This window comes from Hyla sarda, chromosome 3 (assembly GCF_029499605.1).
Source record: "Hyla sarda isolate aHylSar1 chromosome 3, aHylSar1.hap1, whole genome shotgun sequence".
NCBI lineage: Eukaryota > Metazoa > Chordata > Amphibia > Anura > Hylidae > Hyla > Hyla sarda.
In genome coordinates this window covers 128346218-128368462 of record NC_079191.1, presented here as the reverse complement: position 1 = coordinate 128368462, position 22245 = coordinate 128346218, and the positions used below count along the sequence as shown (strand labels likewise).

At 44.0% G+C, this 22245-nt stretch overlaps 1 long non-coding RNA gene across 2 annotated transcripts in view; it reads left to right on the top strand.

Annotated features, from left to right (window-relative positions):
- The window catches only part of LOC130361703 (uncharacterized), a 69440-nt gene extending 47953 nt beyond the window's left edge, over positions 1–21487 (top strand). For both annotated transcript variants that reach the window (XR_008891120.1, XR_008891119.1), the window contains exons 2-3: positions 20906–21032; positions 21218–21487. This is a non-coding gene — a long non-coding RNA (uncharacterized LOC130361703). The remainder of the gene's footprint in view (positions 1–20905; positions 21033–21217) is intronic.
- The last annotated feature ends 758 nt before the right edge of the window (positions 21488–22245 follow it).

Here is a 22245-nt window from a genome sequence, read left to right as displayed (position 1 = left end):
AAAGCGAAGCTGGCTTCTTGTCACCAGAGAGCATTGTTTTGTGGGAGCTCAGACTGTCATTACAAATTATTCAGCTGTTGGGTCATATGCTTAGAGTGTATATAACATGCTGTTTATTTTTATGTGGGGGAAAAAAAAAAAATATACTGCTCAAAAAAAAATTAAAGGAACACTAAGATAACACATCCTGGATCTGAATGAATGAACTAATCGTTTGAAATACTTTTGTCTTTACATAGTTGAATGTGCTGACGAAAAATCACACAAAAATTATCAATGGAAATCAAATGTATCAACCCGTGGAAGTCTGGATATGGAGTAACACTCAAAATCAAAGTGGAAAACCACGCTACAGGCTGATCCAACTTTGATGTAATGTCCTTAAAACAAGTCAAAATGAGGCACAGTAGTGTGTGTGGCCTCCACGTGCCCGTATGACCTCACTACAACGCCTGGGAATGCTCCTGATGAGGTGGTGGATGGTCTCCTGAGTGATGTCCTCCCAGACCTGGACCAAAGCATCCGCCAACTCCTGGACAGTCTGTGGTGCAACGTGGCATTGGTGGATGGAGCAAGTAATGATGTCCCATATGTGCTCAATCGGATTCAGGTCTGGGGAACTGGCGGGCCAGTCCATAGCATCAATGCCGCCTTCCTCTTGCAGGAACTGCTGACGCACTCCAGCCACATGAGGTCTAGCATTGTCTTGCATTAGGAACCCAGGGCCAACTGCACCAGCATATGGTCTCACAAGGGGTCTGAGGATCTCATCTCTGTACCTAATGGCAGTCAGGCTACCTCTAGCAAGCACATGGAGGGCTGTGCGGCTCCCCAAAGAAATGCCACCCCACACCATTACTGACCCACTGTCAAACCGGTCATGCTGGAGGATGTTGCAGGCAGCAGAACGTTCTCCACGTGGTGAATTTGCCAGTCTTGGTGTTTTCTGGCAAATGCCAAATGTATGGTGTTGAGCTGTAAGCACAACCCCCACCTGTGGACTTCGGGCCTTCATATCACCCTCATGAAGTCTGTTTCTGAACGTTTGAGTGGACACATGCACATTTTGGCCTGCTGGAGGGCATTTTGCAGGGCTCTGGCAGTGCTCCTCTTTGCACAAAGGCTGAGGTAGCGGTCCTGATGCTGGGTTGTTGCCCTCCTACGGCCTCCTCCACATCTCCTGATGTACTGGCCAGTCTTCTGGTAGTGCCTCCATGCTCTGGACACTACGCTGACAGACACAGCAAACCTTCTTGCCACAGCTCGCATTGATGTGCCATCCTGGATGAGCTGCACTACCTGAGCTACTTGTGTGGGTTGTAGACTTTGTCTCATGCTACCACTAGAGTGAAAGCACCACCAGCATTCAAAAGTGACCAAAACATCAGCCAGGAAGCATAGGAACTGAGAAGTCGTCTGGGGTCACCACCTGCAGAACCACTCCTTTATTGGGGGTTTCTTGCTAATTGCCTATCATTTCCACCTGTTGTCTGTTCTATTTGCACAACAGCATGTGAAATTGATTGTCAATCAGTGTTGCTTCCTGAGTGGACAGTGCGATTTCACTTAAAGGACAACTGTAGTTGTACACTTTTATGTATGCCCGGGCCTCAAAAATAAACAAAATAAACTCATACATACCTTCCTACGAGCCCCTGTTGGTCCGGCACAGGCCTCATGGTCTGGCAGTGCTGACGTCATTCCACTTCCTGGGGATGGGGACGCCTCAGAGCCGTCGGCGTATCACCGGCCGTAGCGATGTCCCGCCCCGGTCAGTGATAGGCTGAGCCCACTGTCATGTAAGGAGCTCTGGCCGGCTTCTTACATGACAGTTGGCTCAGCTTATCACAAGCCGGGGTGGGACATCGATACGGCCGCTGATATGCCGACGGCTCTGCGGCATCCCCATCCCCAGGAAGTGGTATGACGTCAGCACTGTCGGACCGTGAGGCCTGTGCCGGACCAACGGGGGCCTCGTAGGAAGGTATGTATGAGTTTATTTTGTTTATTTTTTATGCCCGGGCACAGGCATATATAAAAGTGTACCACTACAGTTGTCCTTTAAGTGTGATTGACTTGGAGTTACATTGTGTTGTTTAAATGTTCCCTTTATTTTATTTTTTTGTAGTGCATAATATATATATATATATATATATATTTATATTATTTTTATTATTATTATTTATAGTAAAGAAAGAAATAATCATGCCACTTTCATGCCTATTTTTTTTCATGCCGTTTTATTGTTTTAAACCCTTTTGGCAATGTTCACACATGAGAGGGACACCATATTTCCAGCTTTCATTTTCTCCATGCCAGTTTCAATTTTGAAAAATTCATCCATTTGCATGATGTATGATGACTATCCTTATTTTTTTTTCCTATAAACTTTTATCATGTGGGTTTTGTGCCACCCATTCAGTGGAATGATGAAAGAATTTTGTGACTTTTAAAAAAATTGTGCATAATAAATGTGTCTAAAAAAGGCACAATACTTGAACCTCGCTCCCTTTTAGACCAAAACCTAACAGCAACGAACATGGAAAAAACTTAGCAATAAGTAAAAAGGGATCCAGCTTCAGTCTTATGCTGCAAAAATGATAGGACAGTGCACTATTGATGGATATTGATCCAAACCAAGCCATGAAAGAAACTAAAGAGCTTCTTAAGGCAAATAATTGGAACATTATTTAATAGCGGAAACATGACAGTCATCTGACCTCTACATGACAGAGCAAGATTCTCACATGCTGAAGACAAAACTAAAAGCAGAAACACTCACATATAAGCAGAAACTCAAGACACCTGCAGTAAACGCCTGGTAAAGCATCTCAAGGGAGGAAACTCTGCATTTGGTGTGTGTCCCCCAAAACTGTCTCCAGTCCATGGTGATAGATCAAATCATTGTCCATATTATATTCTCTGCTCCAAGAAGGACAATAAACCAGTCAGAAGTGAAGAATTTAGCTGAGCAAGGACCCTTCTGTTTACACTAATCTCATTGTAGGCTTCCAACCAGAAGGAGTGCTGAGTGGCCGTCACCTCACAACAGGGGCGGACTGACAGATCGGGCACTGGCTCCTGGTACTTTCACTGATTTAAAAAGTTGTGGCTTTACGACAAGCGCCCGACCTGGAAGAAGCTCCTACCCTCTATGTTTTAAGTGAGCTATAACTTCCAGCAGCTTTTTCTGACTTATATATGCAAGGATTTGCTTTCTCTGCATTAGTTATCTTATCGTAAGTCATTTTTCTTTGATATTCATTTTTTTTCTTATTTTTGGATGACATGGGAGATTTCGGAACCAGTTACCAGTTTTCCAAAGAGTTATGGTCTCAAGATACAATGGTTTTAACATACAATGTACTGGAACCAATTAATATTGTAACTTGAGGGACCAATGTATATGTAAAAAGTGCATATTCTCCACAAATGCTGGCAGTGGCATGCACATCAGTACCCACATCCATCCTGGCAGTAGACGAGTAGCATATCCATCAGTCCATGCCACTCGTCCAGCCCTCCTTTAGTACTGTGGATGACACCACTGAATCTCTACAGGAGCATGAAGATGCCACCTTGTCACCCACTCCCTGTGGTGTCTGTTGCTGAGCAACGATCCAAACGTATTCAGGCTGCACCGAGCAAAACAGCAAATGAAAATTTTAATTACTCCCAAATGTGCTTTTCTCCAGCGATATAACCTCTAATGGAATCACTGAATGCTTAACAAATAATTATCCGAAAGGGAAAGTTTACTTTGTTTGTAAAGGATTTTCTATATAGGAAGCACATGAGACAATACTGCTACAAAAATCATATCACCAGTCAACTTATAATGGAGAGGGAAATATAAACAATACAAAAGAGATAAGGATTTAAAGGGGTTATCCACCATAAGGTGATTTTAGTACGTACCTGGCAGACAGTAATGGACATGCTTAGGAAGGATCTGTGCTTGTCTTGGGGATAAATGGCTATGTTGTGAATTTACCATAACACTGTGGCTAGCTTTTTGTGAACTGGTATTTCCTGTTTCAGTTTTCTTCTTTTGCCTACAAATCCCATAATTACATTTTCCTCCCTCCCACACATCAGCCACCCCACCCATTATTATAATTCCATTTTCCTCCCTCCCACACAGCCACCCCACCCATTGAAACATAAATGAGCTGCATCCATTCAAAGACCTGTGGTTTTCAATCAGGGTGCCTACAGCTGTTGCATTAGTTGCAGATTGATCTCGCTCCCACCAAGCGATCACTCCACCCATTGAAGCAGACAGGCTCCCTGTCATCAGCTGACTAGTGATGTCAGGTCTCGGCCGCATTGCAACCTGGGAAAATTCTGAGACAACAGTCATTTTGTATGCTGTTAAAAATAAATATTGGGATGAAAATCACAGAAGAATTGTGAGAAAACCTTCACACACAGGTACAGACACTACACTATGAACTACATGAACTTTACAGCCCCTGTAGCATAGTCAAATAAAAAAATCCTGGAATACCCCTTTAAGGCATTGTGGTGCATATGTAAAGTATAAAAGTGAAATATTGTGGTGAGAGGAAGAGCAGTATAAGGATCCTGAAACACTTTCCATGTCCAAAGATGTGCATCCCAGTTGCAGAAAACAATCTCCAGCTAGATTGGACCATTAACCCCTTAAGGACTTAGCCCTTTTTCACCTTAAGGACTCGGCCATTTTTTGCACATCTGACCACTGTCACTTTAAACATTAATAACTCTGGAATGCTTTTAGTTATCATTCTGATTCCAAGATTTTTTTTCGTGACATTTTCTACTTTAACATAGTAGTACATTTTTGTGGTAACTTGCATCCTTTCTTGGTGAAAAATCCCAAAATTTGATGAAAAAATTGTACATTTTGCATTTTCTAACTTTGAAGCTCTCTGCTTGTCAGGAAAATGGATATTCAAAATAATTTCTTTTGTTCACATATACAATATGTCTACTTTATGTTTGCATCATAAAATTTATGAGTTTTTACTTTTGGAAGTGCCACAAAATAAATCCCCTAGGGGTTTCTGGGCCAATTTAAGTTCCACAAAACCTACTTGGGGAATAAATCCCCTCAGGATTAACCCTGACTAGAAATCCCCCATAAAAATTAACTTTTAATTGTACTCATTAAAATAGTGTCCAAACTAGAAAGTTACACATCTATTGCTTCTAATTAGCAGTGGTGTTTAAAATTATCAGTACTGTATCCAGTTAATTCCTATAATTTCATACAAATGTCTGCCATGCAGACTATTGGTTTATCGTTACTGTCTAGTGTACCACGGTGCCGTGCTGCAGCTTGGGCACTCGGTGTACTAACTAGAAAAGGTATCTGGTACAGTCTGTGATTAAAACATTAATGTTTTAATCACAGACTGTACCAGATACCTTTTCTAGTTAGTACACCGAGTGCCCAAGCTGCAGCACGGCACCGTGGTACACTAGACAGTAACGATAAACCAATAGTCTGCATGGCAGACATTTGTATGAAATTATAGGAATTAACTGGATACAGTACTGATAATTTTAAACACCACTGCTAATTAGAAGCAATAGATGTGTAACTTTCTAGTTTGGACACTATTTTAATGAGTACAATTAAAAGTTAATTTTTATGGGGGATTTCTAGTCAGGGTTAATCCTGAGGGGATTTATTCCCCAAGTAGGTTTTGTGGAACTTTACTTTTGGAAGACACCAGAGGGCTTCAAAGTTCAGCAGCAATTTTCACATTTTTCACAAAAAGTGGATTTGAAGGGTCTTCATATTAGAAATACCCCATAAAAGACCCCATTATAAAAACTGCACCCCCCAAAGTAGACATTCAGTCAGCGTTTTAACACTTTAGGTGTTTCACAGGAATAGCAGCAAAGTGAAGGAGAAAATTCCCAATCTTCATTTTTTACACTTGCATGTTCTTGTAGACCCAATTTTTGAATTTTTGCAAGGGGTAAAAAGGAGAAAATATTTTCTTGTATTTGAAACCCAATTTTTCTCGAGTAAGGACATACCTCATATGTCCATGGAAAGTGTTCGGCGGGCGCAGTAGAGGGCTCAGAAGGGAAGGAGCGACAAATGGTTTTTGGGGGGCATGTCACCTTTAGGAAGCCCCTATGGTGCCAGAACAGCAAAAAAAAAAAAAAAACACATGGCATACCATTTTGGAAACTAGACCCCTCGGGGAACATAACAAGGGGTAAAGTGAGCCTTAATACCCCACAGGTGATTCACGACTTTTGCATATGTAAAAAAAAAAATATTTTTTACCTAAAATGCTTGGTTTCCCAAAAATTTTACATTTTTAAAAAGGGTAATAGCAGAAAATACCCCCCAAAATTTGAAGCCCAATTTCTCCCGATTCAGAAAACACCCCATATGGGGGTCAAAAGTGCTCTGCTGGCGCACTACAGGTCTCAGAAGAGAAGGAGTCACATTTGTCTTTTTGAAAGCAAATTTTGCTCTGGGGGCATGCCGCATTTAGGAAGCCCCTATGGTGCCAGAACAGCAAAAAAAAAAAAAAACACATGGCATACCATTTTGGAAACTAGACCCCTCGGGGAACATAACAAGGGGTTAAGTGAACCTTTATACCCCACAGATGTTTCACGACTTTTGCATATGTAAAAAAAATATATATTTTTTTTTACCTAAAATGCTTGTTTTCCCAAAACTTTTACATTTTTAAAGAGGGTAAAATCTGAAAATACCCCCCAAAATTTGTAACACAATTTTCTCCCGAGTACGGCGATACCCCATATGTGACCCTAAACTGTTGCCTTGAAACACGAGAGGGCTCCAAAGTGAGAGCGACATGCGCATTTGAGGCCTAAATTAGGGACTTGCATAGGGGTGGACATAGGGGTATTCTACGCCAGTGATTCCCAAACAGGGTGCCTCCAGCTGTTGTAAAACTCCCAGCATGCCTGGACAGTCAGTGGCTGTCTGGTAATACTGGGAGTAGTTGTTTTGCAACAGCTGGAGGCTCCGTTTTGGAAACAGTAGCGTACCAGACATTTTTCATTTTTATTGGGGAGGGGAGGGGGGCTGTGTAGGGGTATGTGCATACGTAGTGTTTTTTACTTTTTATTTTGTGTTAATGTAGTGTAGTGTTTTTAGGGTACAGTCGCACGGCGGGGGTTCACAGTAGTTTCTCGCTGGCAGTTTGAGCTGCGGCAAAAAATTTGCCACAGCTCAAACTTGCAGCCGGATACTTACTGTAAGCCTCCGCCTATGTGAGTGTACCCTGTACATTCACATTCGGGGGGGGGGGGGGGGGGGGAACATCCAGCTGTTGCAAAACTACAACTCCCAGCATGCGCTGACAGACCGTACATGCTGAGAGTTTTAGTTTTGCAACAGCTGTAGGCACACTGGTTATGTATCACTGAGTTTGTGACCTAACTCAGTGTTTCACAACCAGTGTGCCTCCAGCTGTTGCAAAACTACAGCTCCAAGCATGTACGGTCTATCAGTGCATGCTGGGAGTTGTAGTTTTGCAACAGCTGGAGGCACACTGGTTGTGAAACACCAAGTTTGGTAACAAACTCAGTGTTTTGCAACCAGTGTGCCTTCAGCTGTTGCAAAAGCTACAACCATCCAGCATGTACGGACAGCGGAAGGGCATGCTGGGACTTGTAGTTATGCAACAGCTGGAGGCATACTACTTTGGCTGGGGATGCTGGGGATTGTAGTTATGCAACAGCTGGAGACACACTGGTTTACTACTAAACTCAGTGTTTCACAACCAGTGTGCCTTCAGCTGTTGCAAAACTACAACTCTCAGCAGTCACCGACAGCCAACGAGCATGCTGGGAGTTGTAGTTATGCAACCAGCAGATGCACCACTACAACTCCCAGCATGCACTTTGGCTGTTTGTGCAAGCTGGGAGTTGTAGTTATACAACAGCTGAAAGTACACTTTTCCATAGAAAAAATGTGCCTCCAGCTGTTGCAAAACTATAAGTCCCAGCATGCCTATAAGGGAATGCTGGGAGTTGTGGTGGTCTGCCTCCTGCTGTAGCATAACTACAGCTCCCAGCATGCCATTTTTGCATGCTGGGAGCTGTTGCTTAGCAACAGCAGGAGGCTCTCACTCACCTCCTACTGCTGCAAGCCGCCGCTTCAGGTCAGTCCCTCGCCGCCACTCCTGGGGCCCCGATCCCAACAGGGAAGCCGGGGATCGGGATCCCCAGCTGCTGGGGTCCACTTCCCGCACCTGCTCATGTCCTCCGGAAGAGGGGCGGAGCGGGTTGCGGGAGTGACACCCGCAGCAGGTGCCCTGATTGGTCGGCCGGTAAACCACCTCACCCCTGCTGGCTATGACTGTTCGGGGCCGTCAGAGACGGCCCCAAACAGCCTGTAATTCCGGGTCACATGGTCACTGGAGACCAGAATGACCCGGAATCTGAATTGTCCAGCGATCTGCGGCCATCACCGACATGGGGGGGTCATGACCCCCCTGGGTGATATACCGCGATGCCTGCTGAACGATTTCAGCAGGCATCCGGCTCCGGTCCCGACCGGATTTCTCACGGGCGTATCCATATGCCCTCAGTCCTTAAGGACTCAGGATGCAGGGCGTATGCATACGCCCTGCATCCTTAACAGGTTAAACTTCAATATAAAGGGTGGGCCATTTATATGGATACACCTTAATAAAATGGGAATGGTTGGTGATATTAACTTCCTGTTTGTGGCACATTAGTATATGTGAGGGGGGAAACTTTTCAAGATGGGTGGTGACCATGGCGGCCATTTTCAAGTCGGCCATTTTGAATCCAACCAAGTTTTTTCAATAGGAAAAGGGTCATGTGACACATCAAATTTATTGGGAATTTCACAAGAAAAACACTGGCATGCTTGGTTTTAATGTAACTTTATTCTTTCATGAGTTATTTACAAGTTTCTCTTTATTTACAGCCATTGAAACCAGTGAAACTGGTTCAGTGTTGGATTTGCCAAAATGTGGTCGCAAGAAATCTGTCACTAATGAAGACACATCAATGGCTGTTCTAGCTTCATTCAGCAAGAGCCCACAGCGTAGCACTCGCTACGAGAGTGGAATTAGTCGAACATCCCTTCGGTGGATATTAGCTACAAATGGCACCCTTACAAACTCCAGCTACTGCAGCATCTCAATGAGGATGACCCAGATCGGCACACTGAATTTGCAGAATGGGCAAAACAAAACTTGGAACAGGACCCTCAGTTTACGCAGAAGATTTTGTTCAGTGATGAGGCAAACTTTTATGTGAATGGTGAAGTTAACAAACAAAACCACCACTATTGGTCTGACACTAACCCACATTGGATAGATCCCTCCAAGACTGTGGGAACACAAAAATTGACAGTATGGTGTGGTATATGGGGTACAAAGATAGTGGGGCCATTCTTCATCAATGGAAACCTCAAGGCCACTGGATATGTGAAATTGCTACATGATGATGTGTTTCCCTCTTTATGCACTGAAGCTGGCACGTTCCCTGAGTTTTTCCAGCAAGATGGTGCACTACCACATTATGGGTGTCAGGTCCGAGCATTCCTATATGAACAGTTTCCTGGAAAGTGGATTGTTCGTCGTGGGCCAGTTGAATGACCCCCAAGGTCTCCTGATCTGACCCCCTTAGATTTTTATCTTTGGGGTCATCTGAAGGCAATTGTCTATGCTGTGAAGATACGAGATGTGCAGCACCTGAAACTATGTATACTGGAAGCCTGTGCTAGCATTTCTCCTGCGGTGTTGCTATCAGTGTGTGAAGAGTAGGAGAAGAGGGTTGCATTGACAATCCAACACAATGGGCTGCACATTGAACACATTTTATAAGTGGTCAGAAACTTGTAAATAACTCATGAAAGAATAAAGTTACGTTAAAACCAAGCACATCATTGTTTTTCTTGTGAAATTCCCAATAGGTTTGATGTGTCACATGACCCTCTTCCTATTGAAAAAACAAAAGTTGGATTCAAAATGGCCGCCATGGTCACCACCCATCTTGAAAAGTTTCCCCCCTCACATATACTAATGTGCCACAAACAGGAAGTTAATATCACCAACCATTCCCATTTTATTAAGGTGTACCCATATAAATGACCCACCCTGTACATTCAGAGGAACTAAGTCCAAGTTGTAAATAGAAATTGCATATTGGTAACAAATAGTAACACTAATTGGGGACATTAGAGACTTCAATGGGTAAAGATGCCCAAAGGGAATCTTCTGACATGTCATAGAGACATATCAAAAATCTAAATAGTGGAGCCTGAAGGCTATGGCCATGACTATGACTTCTACAATTACGACTACTACCACTGTACAAATCACTAGTCAGACCACACATGGAATACTGTGTACAATACTGGGCACCAGCGTGCAACAAAGATATATGAAAGATATAGTGGAGCTGGAGAGGGTTCACAGACAGGCAACCAGAGTAGTAAGGGGAATGGGCAGACTACAGTACCCAGAAAGATTATCAGAACTAAGGTTATTTTTTTTAGAAAAGAACTGCCGAGACCTAATAGCGCTCTCTATCTCTCTATATATATCAGTGGGTAATACAGAGATGTTACCTATGATCTACATGCTCTACATCTAGAGGAAAGAAGGTTTATACACCAGCACAGATGGGGATTCTTTACTGTAAGAGCAGTGAGATTAAGAACTCTCTGCCACAGGAAGTGGTCATGGCAACTCAATAAAAGAGTTCAAAAGGGTCCTGGAAAATTGGCTTCTAACTAATGTTTGGGGGCTTGTTTAACAAGCCATGTTACTGTGTATGTAACAAATCTATCACACAATGAGGAGTATTTATCGTAGCCTGTGCAGAAGAAAAGTTGACCAGTTGCCCATGGTCCCCAATATTCTAAAAACAATAAAAATGGTGTAGTCATGTAGTTTCAGAAACAGCTCCAATGTCCATAGGTTGTGTATGGTATTGTAGCTAAGGTCCACTAAAGTAAATGGAGGGTGAGTTATAACACAACACACAACCTGTGGACAGGTATGAAACTTTCTTTGGAAAAAGGTTTCCTTCAGACATACTTTTTGCCTTGAAAAAAACTAAAAAAAATTGCACATAATTTTGTCCTCTATGTCTTTCCAAAATAATTGCAGAGATTTATTAAAACTTGCACAGAGGAAGAGTGGTGCAGTTACCTATAACAACCAATCAGATTCTTTCACTTTTAAAAAAGGCCTCTGAATTTTTTTTTAAAAATAATCTGCTATGGGCAACTGCTCAACTTTTCCTCAACCCAGGTTTTGATAACTCTTCCACAATGTGTGTATTAGTATGTGTGTTTTTTTTGTGGCATCTTTTGTCAGCTCATTACAAGTCATGTGATTCTTTGATCATACGATTCATGCATTTCTGTTGACGGATGTGAGAAAAAATGTCCTATAACACACACACATTCATACATGCATTTGCAAAGGAAATGGTAAAGAATACAGTATTCCGCTCACCACTCCAAGCTGTGTAAGGGTGTGTTTTTTTTTTTTTTGGTGCTGCTGATTTTGTTGCCCATTGACTTCAACTGGCTGCAAAATCTGCTAAAGCAAATCTGCTGCAGCAGTTCTGTAGCAGAAAATACGTACGTGTGAATGCACTCTTAGGGTGCGCAAAATTTATGGCAGCAGCGGGAAATACGCTGCGTATCCCTTGCTCACTATACACACAGGGCTTTCCGGCGGCAGCCCTATGTGTGTAGTGAGTTTTGGAGGCGGAGCCGCGCGTCACAGACACGCCGGCATATGGCTCCGCCTCCAAAACTCACTACACACATAGGGCTGTCGCCAGAAAGCCCTGTGTGTATAGTGAGCAAGGGATACGCAGCGTATCTCCCGCTGCTGCCATAAATTTTGCGCAGCGTCAAATACGCTGCGTATACGCCCTGTGGGAACGCACCCCAAGGGTACGTTCACATGAGCGGATTTTTTTGCGGGTTTCAGCTGCATATTTGAAAAGGGGGCGGGAGTCCGCAGCAGATTTTCCGAGGTGGAATTTACGCTGCGGAAAGTCCGCAGTGGAAAATCTGCTGTGGACAGCCGAGAAGAGCCCGCCCCCTTTCAAATACGCAGCGGAAAACCCGCAATAAAATCAGCTCGTGTGAACGTACCCTAAGGCTAGGTTAACACTACGTTTTGGCTACACGGAGAATAGATAGTGACTCAGGTTGGCTCATTTTTGCCCCGTGTCCAATTATCTGATCGGACCTAGAACCGAGGTATACCACAGTTTTAGGTCCGGTCTGAAAACCGGATACGGGCAAAAATGAGCTGACTGGACTCACTATCTGACCCCGGTCGGCTCAGTCAAATGAATGAGATGGGGTCCGGGTCCGGATGGGATAAGGGATGTCCGGTTTTCACTCCCCCCCCAGCCAGATCCGGTCCCCGTATAGCCAAAACGTAGTGTGAACCCAGCCATATCCATGGTAGGAGCCAGACATGTGAACGAAGGGCAGCCGAATGCAAGTAACAGACAGGAACGGATAAACTTCCAATGAAGTAAAACTCCCCAGGACTCCAGGTGAGGCAATCCTTAAAACTTAGTTTTGTTATTTGAACATATTAAAATTTAGCAAACAACAAATGCTTTTGGGTAACCCCGAAACCTATTGGTCGTTTACTATATTTTTTTTTACATGCTCTGTAATTTTGATAAGTCCAAACAAAGTTTCTACGTTTTAAGAATTGCCTCACCTGTAGTGCTGGGAAGTTTTACTTCATTGGATTTTTAAAGGAAAACTGTCATTAGTGTCACCAACACAACCTGTTGGTACAGGTTGGTAGGGCAGGTAATACTGATTACAAAGATACTTACCCCAGTTGTGTTTTCTTTTTTTTACACATAGAGGTCTATGGGAAGAAAAAAGTTACAAGCTAAGTGAAAAATGCCATAGCTACAACATTATGAATTTTGGAAAAACTGCCACTGACCCAGCTAACACCACGCAAGGGAGAAAAAACACCACAAAAAATAATATTTTCCTATTGACTCCTAGCTGCTAACAACTGGACATAGCTTTTTTTTTTCCCCCAGAAAAGAAATCCAGTTGTCGTCAAAGGTGTTATTTCTAGAAAAAACGCCATGCTAAAAACCACCCTAAAGAAGCCATATCTTTATAATCCTGTTAAATCCCTTTAATTTAAAGGGGTATTTCGCCCCTAGACATCTTATGTCCTATCTAAAGGATAGGGAATAAGATGTCTGATCGCAGGGGTCCTGCCACTGAGGACCCCAGCAATCTCTCCTGCAGCACCCACTGCTGCAGGGAGTGAAGAACGCTCCGTATCTGGTGACTCACGATACAGGCCGGCCCCTGACTTGCGTTGAGGGGGCGGGTCATGATGTCACAAGGGGGTGGAGCTGTGATGTCACAATACTTTGGCCCCTGTATCGTGAGTCATCAGACATGGAGCGTTCTTCGCTCCGTGCAGCTGGTGACAAGTGGGTGCTGCAGGAGAGATTGCGGGGGTCCCCAGCGGCTTTGGATAGGGGATAAGATGTCTTGGGGTGGGGTACCCCTTTAAGGCCACAGGATTCCCGCAATGAGAAACAAAACAAGAATTTTAATTAGAAAATCTCCATCTAAGTTCTAGAAATGATTTAAAATCCCAAAAGTCCAGAACAAATCCCTGAAATATTTCCCTAGTATCAATAAATATCGGAAACTGTAAAGAAAAATATGTGATAATAGTCCTAAAATATGTAAAGGTAAAATTCACTATAATTTCATACACATAACCTTTATAACTGTAATTGCAGCAGAAACAATAATATTTCCATGTATGGAGGGTTAATTCTTGTCAAATGAAAGACATCTCTGGGCTGTGTGGATTACAATGCATTCTTTTGGTTTCAGGTCAAATCTGCTCTTTTAGCCGGTTCAAACTGACATTTTATACCCAGAGCCCTTACCAGAACATGGCTTATAAAACATTTCATGAATTTTATAGGTCACTGTCAAAACATCTCCGGAAGATAGAGTTGCAAAAAGTAATAAAAGGAACATGAGTGTAAATCTACAGCACTAGAGAAAAGACAGATGTCTACCCTGGGATCTGTAGCGTTATCATACAATTATACGTCAGCTTTCTACATACACAATTTGTAATGGCATTAACAGGTCTCCTAAAAGTTTGACATTTTAACTGCTGCCCTCATGATACGTAACTGGGGTTAACCAGGTGAAAACTTTTTATATAGCCAGTGCTGATGTGTCTGTGTCTTTTAAAAGATCACCCAAAATTTTATTGAAAACTGGTCTTCTAGAGAGACGGATTTCTCAAAGTTCATGGACACTATCCATAACGTATGGTGGAAATAAGATATGTAACACAAAATCAGGTCTGGATAAGAGGATGGTCTTCTCAAGGATCCATCTCCTGCAGAGGTTTCATCGCACCACATTTCTTCTGCAGTAGTTGATAGGGGTCTCAGCTTCCAGGCAAGCCAAAATCAGCTGGTCTTCATTTAGAGGAAAGGTTGTCCAGAAGAGACAATCTTTTTGAAGGGGTTCTCCAGAGGAAAAAAATGTTTCAAATCAACTGGTGCCAGAAAAATAAACAGATTTATAAATTAGTTCTAATTAAAAATCTTAATCCTTCCAGTACTTATCAGTTGCTATATACTACAGAGGAAGTTGTGTAATTCTTTCCAGTCTGACCACAGTGCTCTCTGCGGACACCTTTGTCCATGTCAGGAACTGTCCGGAGCAGGAGAGGTTTGCTATGGGGATTTGCTCCTGCTCTGGACAGACAAAAAATTATACAACTATTTCTGGAGCATACAGCAGCTAAAGTAATGGAAGGGTTAAAGTAGTACTCCACTAAAAAACATCTTATCTCCTATTCAAAGGATAGGGAACAAGATCTCCGGGCCAGCAGCATCGGCATCCGGGAACACAGAAGCTTGGAGCTTCCGCGTTCAAGACCTCACGCCATGCCCCCTCCATTCATGTCTATGGTAGGGGGCATGATGGCTATTAAGTATCCTTCATGCCTTCTCCCATAAACATAAATGGAGGGGGCGTGGCGGCTGTGTTCGCCATTCATCAGACACGGGGCAGAGTTCACTTGGTGCACCGAATGACAGGGGTGCTGTAGCAGAGATTAGACATCTTATCCCCTATACTTTGGATAGGGGATAAGATGTTTTCAGTGGAGTGCTCCTTTAGGATTTTTTAAAAATATTTAATTTACAAGTCTGTATAATGTTCTGGCACCAGATGATTTGAAAAAAAAATTTCTTCTGCCAGAGTACCCCTCTAAGTCAGCCATACTAATGCATCCATCTTTACCTTTTCTCTTGCCTTGACATATGCAATATGTGTCTTCAGCTGTGTAGACACTGGTCTACAGTATATGTGCCCACCATGTGGTTGTGATGTGAATTGCAGCTTTAGAGTTTTGTAGCATGCTGCGATAATACTGTGAGAATTTGTATCATGAGAAGTTGGACACCCTACCAAAATGTGTAGTAAGGTAAGGGTGGACATATCATATAATAATAATGCCTCCTGTGCGCATTAATAATTAATATTTGTGTCGGGTGGGCCCGGCAGCTTATAGGCTAAAGGCCTTAAGTACCTTCATCCTGTGCGTAAAAAGTGGGGCAGGGAACTGACCTATCAGAACTCATCTACGTCTTTCAGGGCACCCAGCTAAAAATCCTGTATGCCCGATACTCGCGACACCACCTGGTTACACAACTTGAAGTATATATATATATATATATATATATATATATATATAATATGATTATGCTTTTTTCTCCATGTCCCGCTGAATATGCTGAGCTGTTGTTCAATAGTAAATTTTGCACTATTACCAATATTTCAGACAAGGTCCTTTGTTAGACTGTAGCTCTATATGAGCGAGAGTTCTTTGGATAATTCTGTCCATGTTTAGCCCCTTACTATTAAAGGGGTACTCTTCCCCTAGACATCTTATCCCCTATCCAAAGGATAGGGGATAAGATGTCTGATCGCGAGGGTCCCGCAGCTGAGACCCCCACGATCTCTGTGCAGTACCCGACGTTCGTTTCAAACGCTGGGTGCCGGCGGCAGGGGTCGTGATGTCACAGCAACGCCCCTTGAGACATCATGCCCCACCCCCTCAATGTAAGTCTATGGGAGGGGGCGTGGCATTCGTCACGCCCCCTCCCATAGACTTACATTGAGGGGGTAGGGCATAATGTCACAAGGGGGGCATGGCAGTGAGGGATGGACAGGGGGATGGACAGGAGTGACAGAGGGGTGGCCAAGGTGGACATGGATGACAGGAGGGTGGACACGGAAGATATGGGGGTAAACAGGGATGATAGAAGGGTGGACAAGTATGACAAGGGGGAAAAAAGAGGTGGACAGAGGGGTGAATAGGGGGTGGACATGGGTGACAGGGGGGTAGACTGGGGGTGAACATGGGTGACAGGGATGGACAGGGGGTGGACAAAGTGGACATGAATGACAGGAGGATGGACATGGGTGAGGGAGTGGGGGATGGACATGGGTGAGGGAGGGGGGATGGATATGGGTGAGGGAGGGGGGGATGGACATGGGTGGGGGAGGGGGGATGGATATGGTACAGTACCTTAAAAAAGCCATTTTTCTTCACCGTTCTTCCCTCTCCGGCAGGGCACCGACTCAGGGCTCCGGCAGGGCAATCATTCACGGTGCCGCAGGGGAGAGGGGAACGCTGGGGCATGGGTTACTACAGCGGCCCGGCGCAGCTTCCGCATACTTCCCCCTCTCTGGGGGGAGGGGGTAGCTAAGGGACGCTGGGGGGCGTAGGGGTACGCTGAGGCCTATAACAGCAGCCCCTAATCATGTGACTCTGACTCCTCCATGTGACTGATCACATGACGGTGACATCATCGCAAGTCCTATTATCCTCACAGCGCACACAAACTTCCCTCCCCCCTGTGGCGCCGGGGAGGGAAAAAAAAATCAGGGTTGGGAATCACTGCGCTCTGGATGCGCAGGTACTGGGTTGAGTGGCGGGGCTGGGAGCCTACAGCTCATAGCTCCGCCTCTCTGTGGCCGCTTCACACAAGGTCCTGACTTAGTGTCAGCACCTTGTGTGAGTGAGCAGCCACTGCCACAGCCATACGGGCCGGCCGGTGTAGTGCAGAAAACCGGCCCCTGCCGGCCCACTGTGCGGTCGGCCCACCGGTAATTTTCCCGGTATCCCGCTAGGCCAGTCCGGCCCCGATGAAGAGATCTATGTAGTGATCTGTCCACACTTAGGACTGTAACTGTGACAAGGGACGCCCACAATATCTATAGGAAAGAAGGTTTCTACATCAGAAATCATCTGCAGATCTCATCTCGTGTGTCCCATGATTCTTAGGCACTCTATGATGCTGTAGAGCCCTAGATTTAACCTATTATGAAATAATACTTATATAACCTATTATAAGGGGAGTTTTAAATACCCGGGAGGCCTTGAAAATCCCCTTTTATCATGAAAGTGATTTTGGTAAGCATGCATCCTGCAGTAATCTATGAGCAAAACAGAAAGAAACTACGACTAGATAATAAAATACTGCGCTGAACTCATGTTGCGATCTGCTATTCAAGTTGTATTAGCATCATTGCTGAAATAATCGGTTTTATTAAGCTGTAGAAACATGATAATATCCCTTCCACACTGAACCAAAGTGACAAGTAAAGCTCAGCAAAGCTCCTCCAGTGACAGTACTCGTGAACTGTGGTCTATTTGTACAGCAGTGATACGTTTTATACTAATAATATACTTCTAGAACATGGATTTTACCATAGCACAATGCCAGTTGGAGGCAGATGAGGTAAGCTCGGGTTGTGTGCAGTATACATAGTCAGTCCCTTGGATTTTTCCATTCCACTCAAACACTGATCAGGATCAGAAAAATACTAAAATATCATCTTTTTTTTGAGACTACATGTGTATTGTTCAATAAAAAACAACTAATGGCTTTCTTACCAATAAGGAAGTTACCGAAATGCAATGACTGCAAATGTTCCTTTACCCCCCCCCCCCTATAGTTCCCTGCTTGCACAATGCTGTGGTGGTATGCAATGGGTCTGCAGAAGATGTGCTGTTGGTGACTGTGTCTACTAAGCATGTACTAAAGTGTGCAAGCAGAAAACAAGTACATAAGAAAATAGTGAAAAATTGGCACTGGAAACTAGATAACACACCCAAAAATGTCCAGGTGGATGGGGAGGAGGTGTTGATTATCTGGCATGGATCAATAGTGGTGCATCACGTCTCAAGAAGCATATAGATATATATAACATAGAAAAGAAAGCAAGCGGAGAACTCACGCGATCACAGGTCTTCAATTCAAGCTGTCACAATGGAGGTCCCGAACTCGGTGACTTCTGCAGGGAGGCGAAGGTGGAATTGGGGGGAGCTCAGACGTCGGCCACGGTCCGTATCACGCCAATGGGCGCCACGGTCCAATCGCTCCACGGTCCGTATCGGGCAAATGGGCTTTTTTTTTTTTTGCAAAGTTGCTGCTTCACTGTTTTTATATCCTTTAGTCAGATGTTTCTATGGTTACTGAAGTACAGCTTTAAAGGGGTACTACCGTGCTGACAACTTATCCTTATCGCTCTGGGTCTGATGACTGCCGATCACGGGGCTGGAGTATCGTGACGTCATGGCTCTGCCCCCATGTGACAGCTGTCTCGCCCCTGCCATAGACTTGCATTGAGGGGGCGGAGCGTGACATCACATGGGGGCGGAGCTGTGACATCACGATCACCGGCCCCGTCATCAGACCCGGAGCGGATATTCGCTCCGGGGCCTGATGACAGCGCGGTGCTGCGTGCGAGATCGCGGGGGTGCCCAGCGGCGGAACCCCGCATGATCAGGCAACTTATCCCCTATCCTTTAGATAGGGGATAAGTTGTCAGCACGGTAGTACCCCTTTAAGGATTTTATATGTTTTTAAACTTTATTGACAACTACATTGAGTTTACAATTATTCCCGTTAATACATCTGATAGCAAGTGTTTATTCCAATACTCAGCATGTCCATGGTAACAGAGCAGTCATACTGGATAAATATTTGTTTTAATTGTTGTAATATTTATGGGTCAGGCTTAAGTATTTTTCCACTAGATTATCATTATTGTTACATGGATAGTGTTCTTAATAATCCTGAACCATCCATCCAAATATCTATTTGAACCTATTTGTGTGCAGTAGAAGCAACTTGTGTAAAGCTTTGCTACATTTCTTTAAATGGCTACACACAATTTATTGTAGAATACTGGTACGATACTGAAGTGGTGCAGTATTAGAAGGTAACAAGTAAAAGATAAGAAAGCCATAAAGTGGGGTAAATGTCATCAGTTCTGCATCCATTTGAACATCAATATTCATATTATGCTCAATGTTCAATTTAGCTGCAGAAAAAAATATTTTGACTGGTAACTGGATGTTACTTCATTTGGACCACATTACTATAATGGTTTAAGAGCTATATTATGTGTCCCTGTTATAAAACCCATAATACACCACTTATAAAGAGCTGTCGGGCTATATTATATCACATTGTGCCATCTAATTTCTTATGAAGTCAAACAGATCTTTTTTTTTATAGAACCCAGTCATATTCTATATATGCTGTATAATGAAGGTGATTGTTTAAAGCGTAACTCCTACAGGACAATATACTGCCTCACGGAAACAGGATACAGTAGCACATTCAGATGGCTTTGCTGTGTACAATCAGCTTTAAAGGGGTACTCTGCCCCTAGACATCTTATCCCCTATCCAAAGGACCGCCGCGATCTCGGCTGCAGCACCCCAGACATCCGGTGAACGGAACGGACTTCGCTCAGTGCTGGATGACTGGCGATGCAGGGCGGAGGCACGGCCATGCCCCCAAAATGCAAGTCTATGGGAGGGGGCATGACAGCCGTGACAGTCCTCCCATAGACTTGTATTGAGGGGGCATGGCGTGACATCACAAGTGGGGTGCGGCCGTGACGAGCCTCCGGCGCTGCACCCGACGATCTAAATGAATGCCGGGTGCAGCAGGGAGATCGCAGGGGTACCCAGTGATCAAACATCTTATCCCCTATCCCTCTCATCCCCAATTTAGGCTGGTAGTATAGTTCCCCCCCACATTAGGTTGGCAGTATGTTCCCCCACATTAGGCTGGCAGTATAGTTCCCCCACATTAGGTTGGCAGTATAGTTCCCCCCACATTAGGCTGGAAGTATGTTCCCCCACAGACATACAGCCTTCAGCCATACAGTGTATGTCTGGAGGCTGTATGCCTGTGTACTGCCCCACTTTAGTGCTCCGACCACCGCTCCTCCGGTCCGGCCATAGCAGTAGGTCCCGGGACCAGAGGAGCAGTGGTCAGAGCACAGAAGCTGACGTGCCGCTGGTAACACTTACCAAGCTGGCCAGCACACGTCCTGCTCGCTGCTCCGCTCCTCCGCGCTCCATTGCTACGGGCGCACGCACGGGACGTCAGTGACGCCCCTGCGTGTGCTACCTCCCGGTGGTCCTTGCATTTTTAAAGTAAACGCGGGGCCACAGAGAGTTAACAGGGGCATCCCTGTGTCCCGAAAACATCTTTCGGGACATAGGGATGTCCTTAGGCAGCGGCGGCAAAAACACCCGGCGGGACGGATAAATGTCCTCGGCAGGCCGCATGTGGCCCGCAGGCTGTATTTGAGGACCCCTGGTCTAACATTTCTGTTCAAATCCTTTACATTCTGCTCTCATTTTAAATTTAATACTACACTATATTTCCAACAGTTTCTGATTATGGAACAAGATGTAATACAAGTAAAGGATGGCAAATACTCTATGACTTCTGGCATAAAAGTTTATACTAGCCTATTTATTTATTTTTTCTCTGTTTCTCTGTATAGTTTTAAGCATATTCTTTTGGAATAGAAGACGCTAGATGAATAGAAGCTCTTGTTCTACATAATCGTCTTAGATGTATCAGATCCGCTGCGCCCCTTAGCTACTCCTCTGGAATCCTTATTCTGTCTGGTAATGCTAAGAAAACGGTAATAAATGAATGTATGGGCAGAGTATTCGTGATGTGTGTGCATTTTTATCTTGCTGTATGGAGAATATATCTACAAATAGCTGTGTCAGGATGTGTATGCATCTGTGCATAAAGATTTAGCCTATGGGCATGAATTGCTATTGGTAACATTGTATTTTATTTGCAGATTTTGTTTCAAAGGGAAAGCATGCGCCTTATTTAGATGACAGCAAAGAAATATTTGTGTTTCTCAGCCTGGCAACGGCGGTCATGCCCTGAAGTTTATTTGGAGTATAGAGGATTCCTAAATGCCACAAAGCTGTATCCTACTGAAGTTTCCTTCTAATTTTGTCCTTGTTACCTAAAAGCTACAGCCACAAGGCAGAATAGCAGGCAACAATATTTTAGAAAAGGACATGGGGTGGAATTTATCACTGTATGTCTAAATAAATATGTAAGAAAGAATAAACCGGCTCTGCAATTTGTTAACCCCTCTTTGTACAAGCCTCTGCGGCTCCACATAAATCATGCGAAAGATCGGCAAATAAATGTAGCAAAGAGAAGAAACGGTTCACTCACCACAATGACATCTATAATCTTCCAAATTTATTTTTATGATACAAAAATATCCATAGAAGAGAGTGTACAGGCAGGGCAGGGGGATGGAATCAAGGCAGGGGAGAAACGGACGCCCCGGCGTCCGTTTCTCCCCTGCCTTGATTCCATCCCCCTGCCCTGCCTGTATGCTCTCTTCTATGCATTTCTTTTTAATCTTGAAAATAAAGTTGGAAGATTAAAGATTTAAAGGGGTACTCCTCTGGAAAACATTTTTTTTTTAAATCAACTGGTGCCAGAAAGTTAAACAGATTTGTAAATTACTTATTTTTAAAAATCTTAATCCTTCCGGTACTTATCAGTTGCTATATGTTGCACAGGAAGTTCTTTCCTTTTTGAATTTCCTTTTTGTCTGACCACAGTGCTCTCTGCTGACACCTCTGTCCATTTTAGGAACTGTCCAGAGCAGGGTAAGTTTGCTATGGAGATTTGCTCCTACTCTGGACAGTTCCTAAAATGGACAGAGGTGTCAGCAGAGAGAACTGTGGCCAGACAGAAAGGAAATTCAAAAAGGAAAGAACTTCCTGTGCAACATATAGCAGCTGATAAGTACTGGAAGGATTAAGATTTTTAAATAGAACTAATTTACAGTTAACAGTT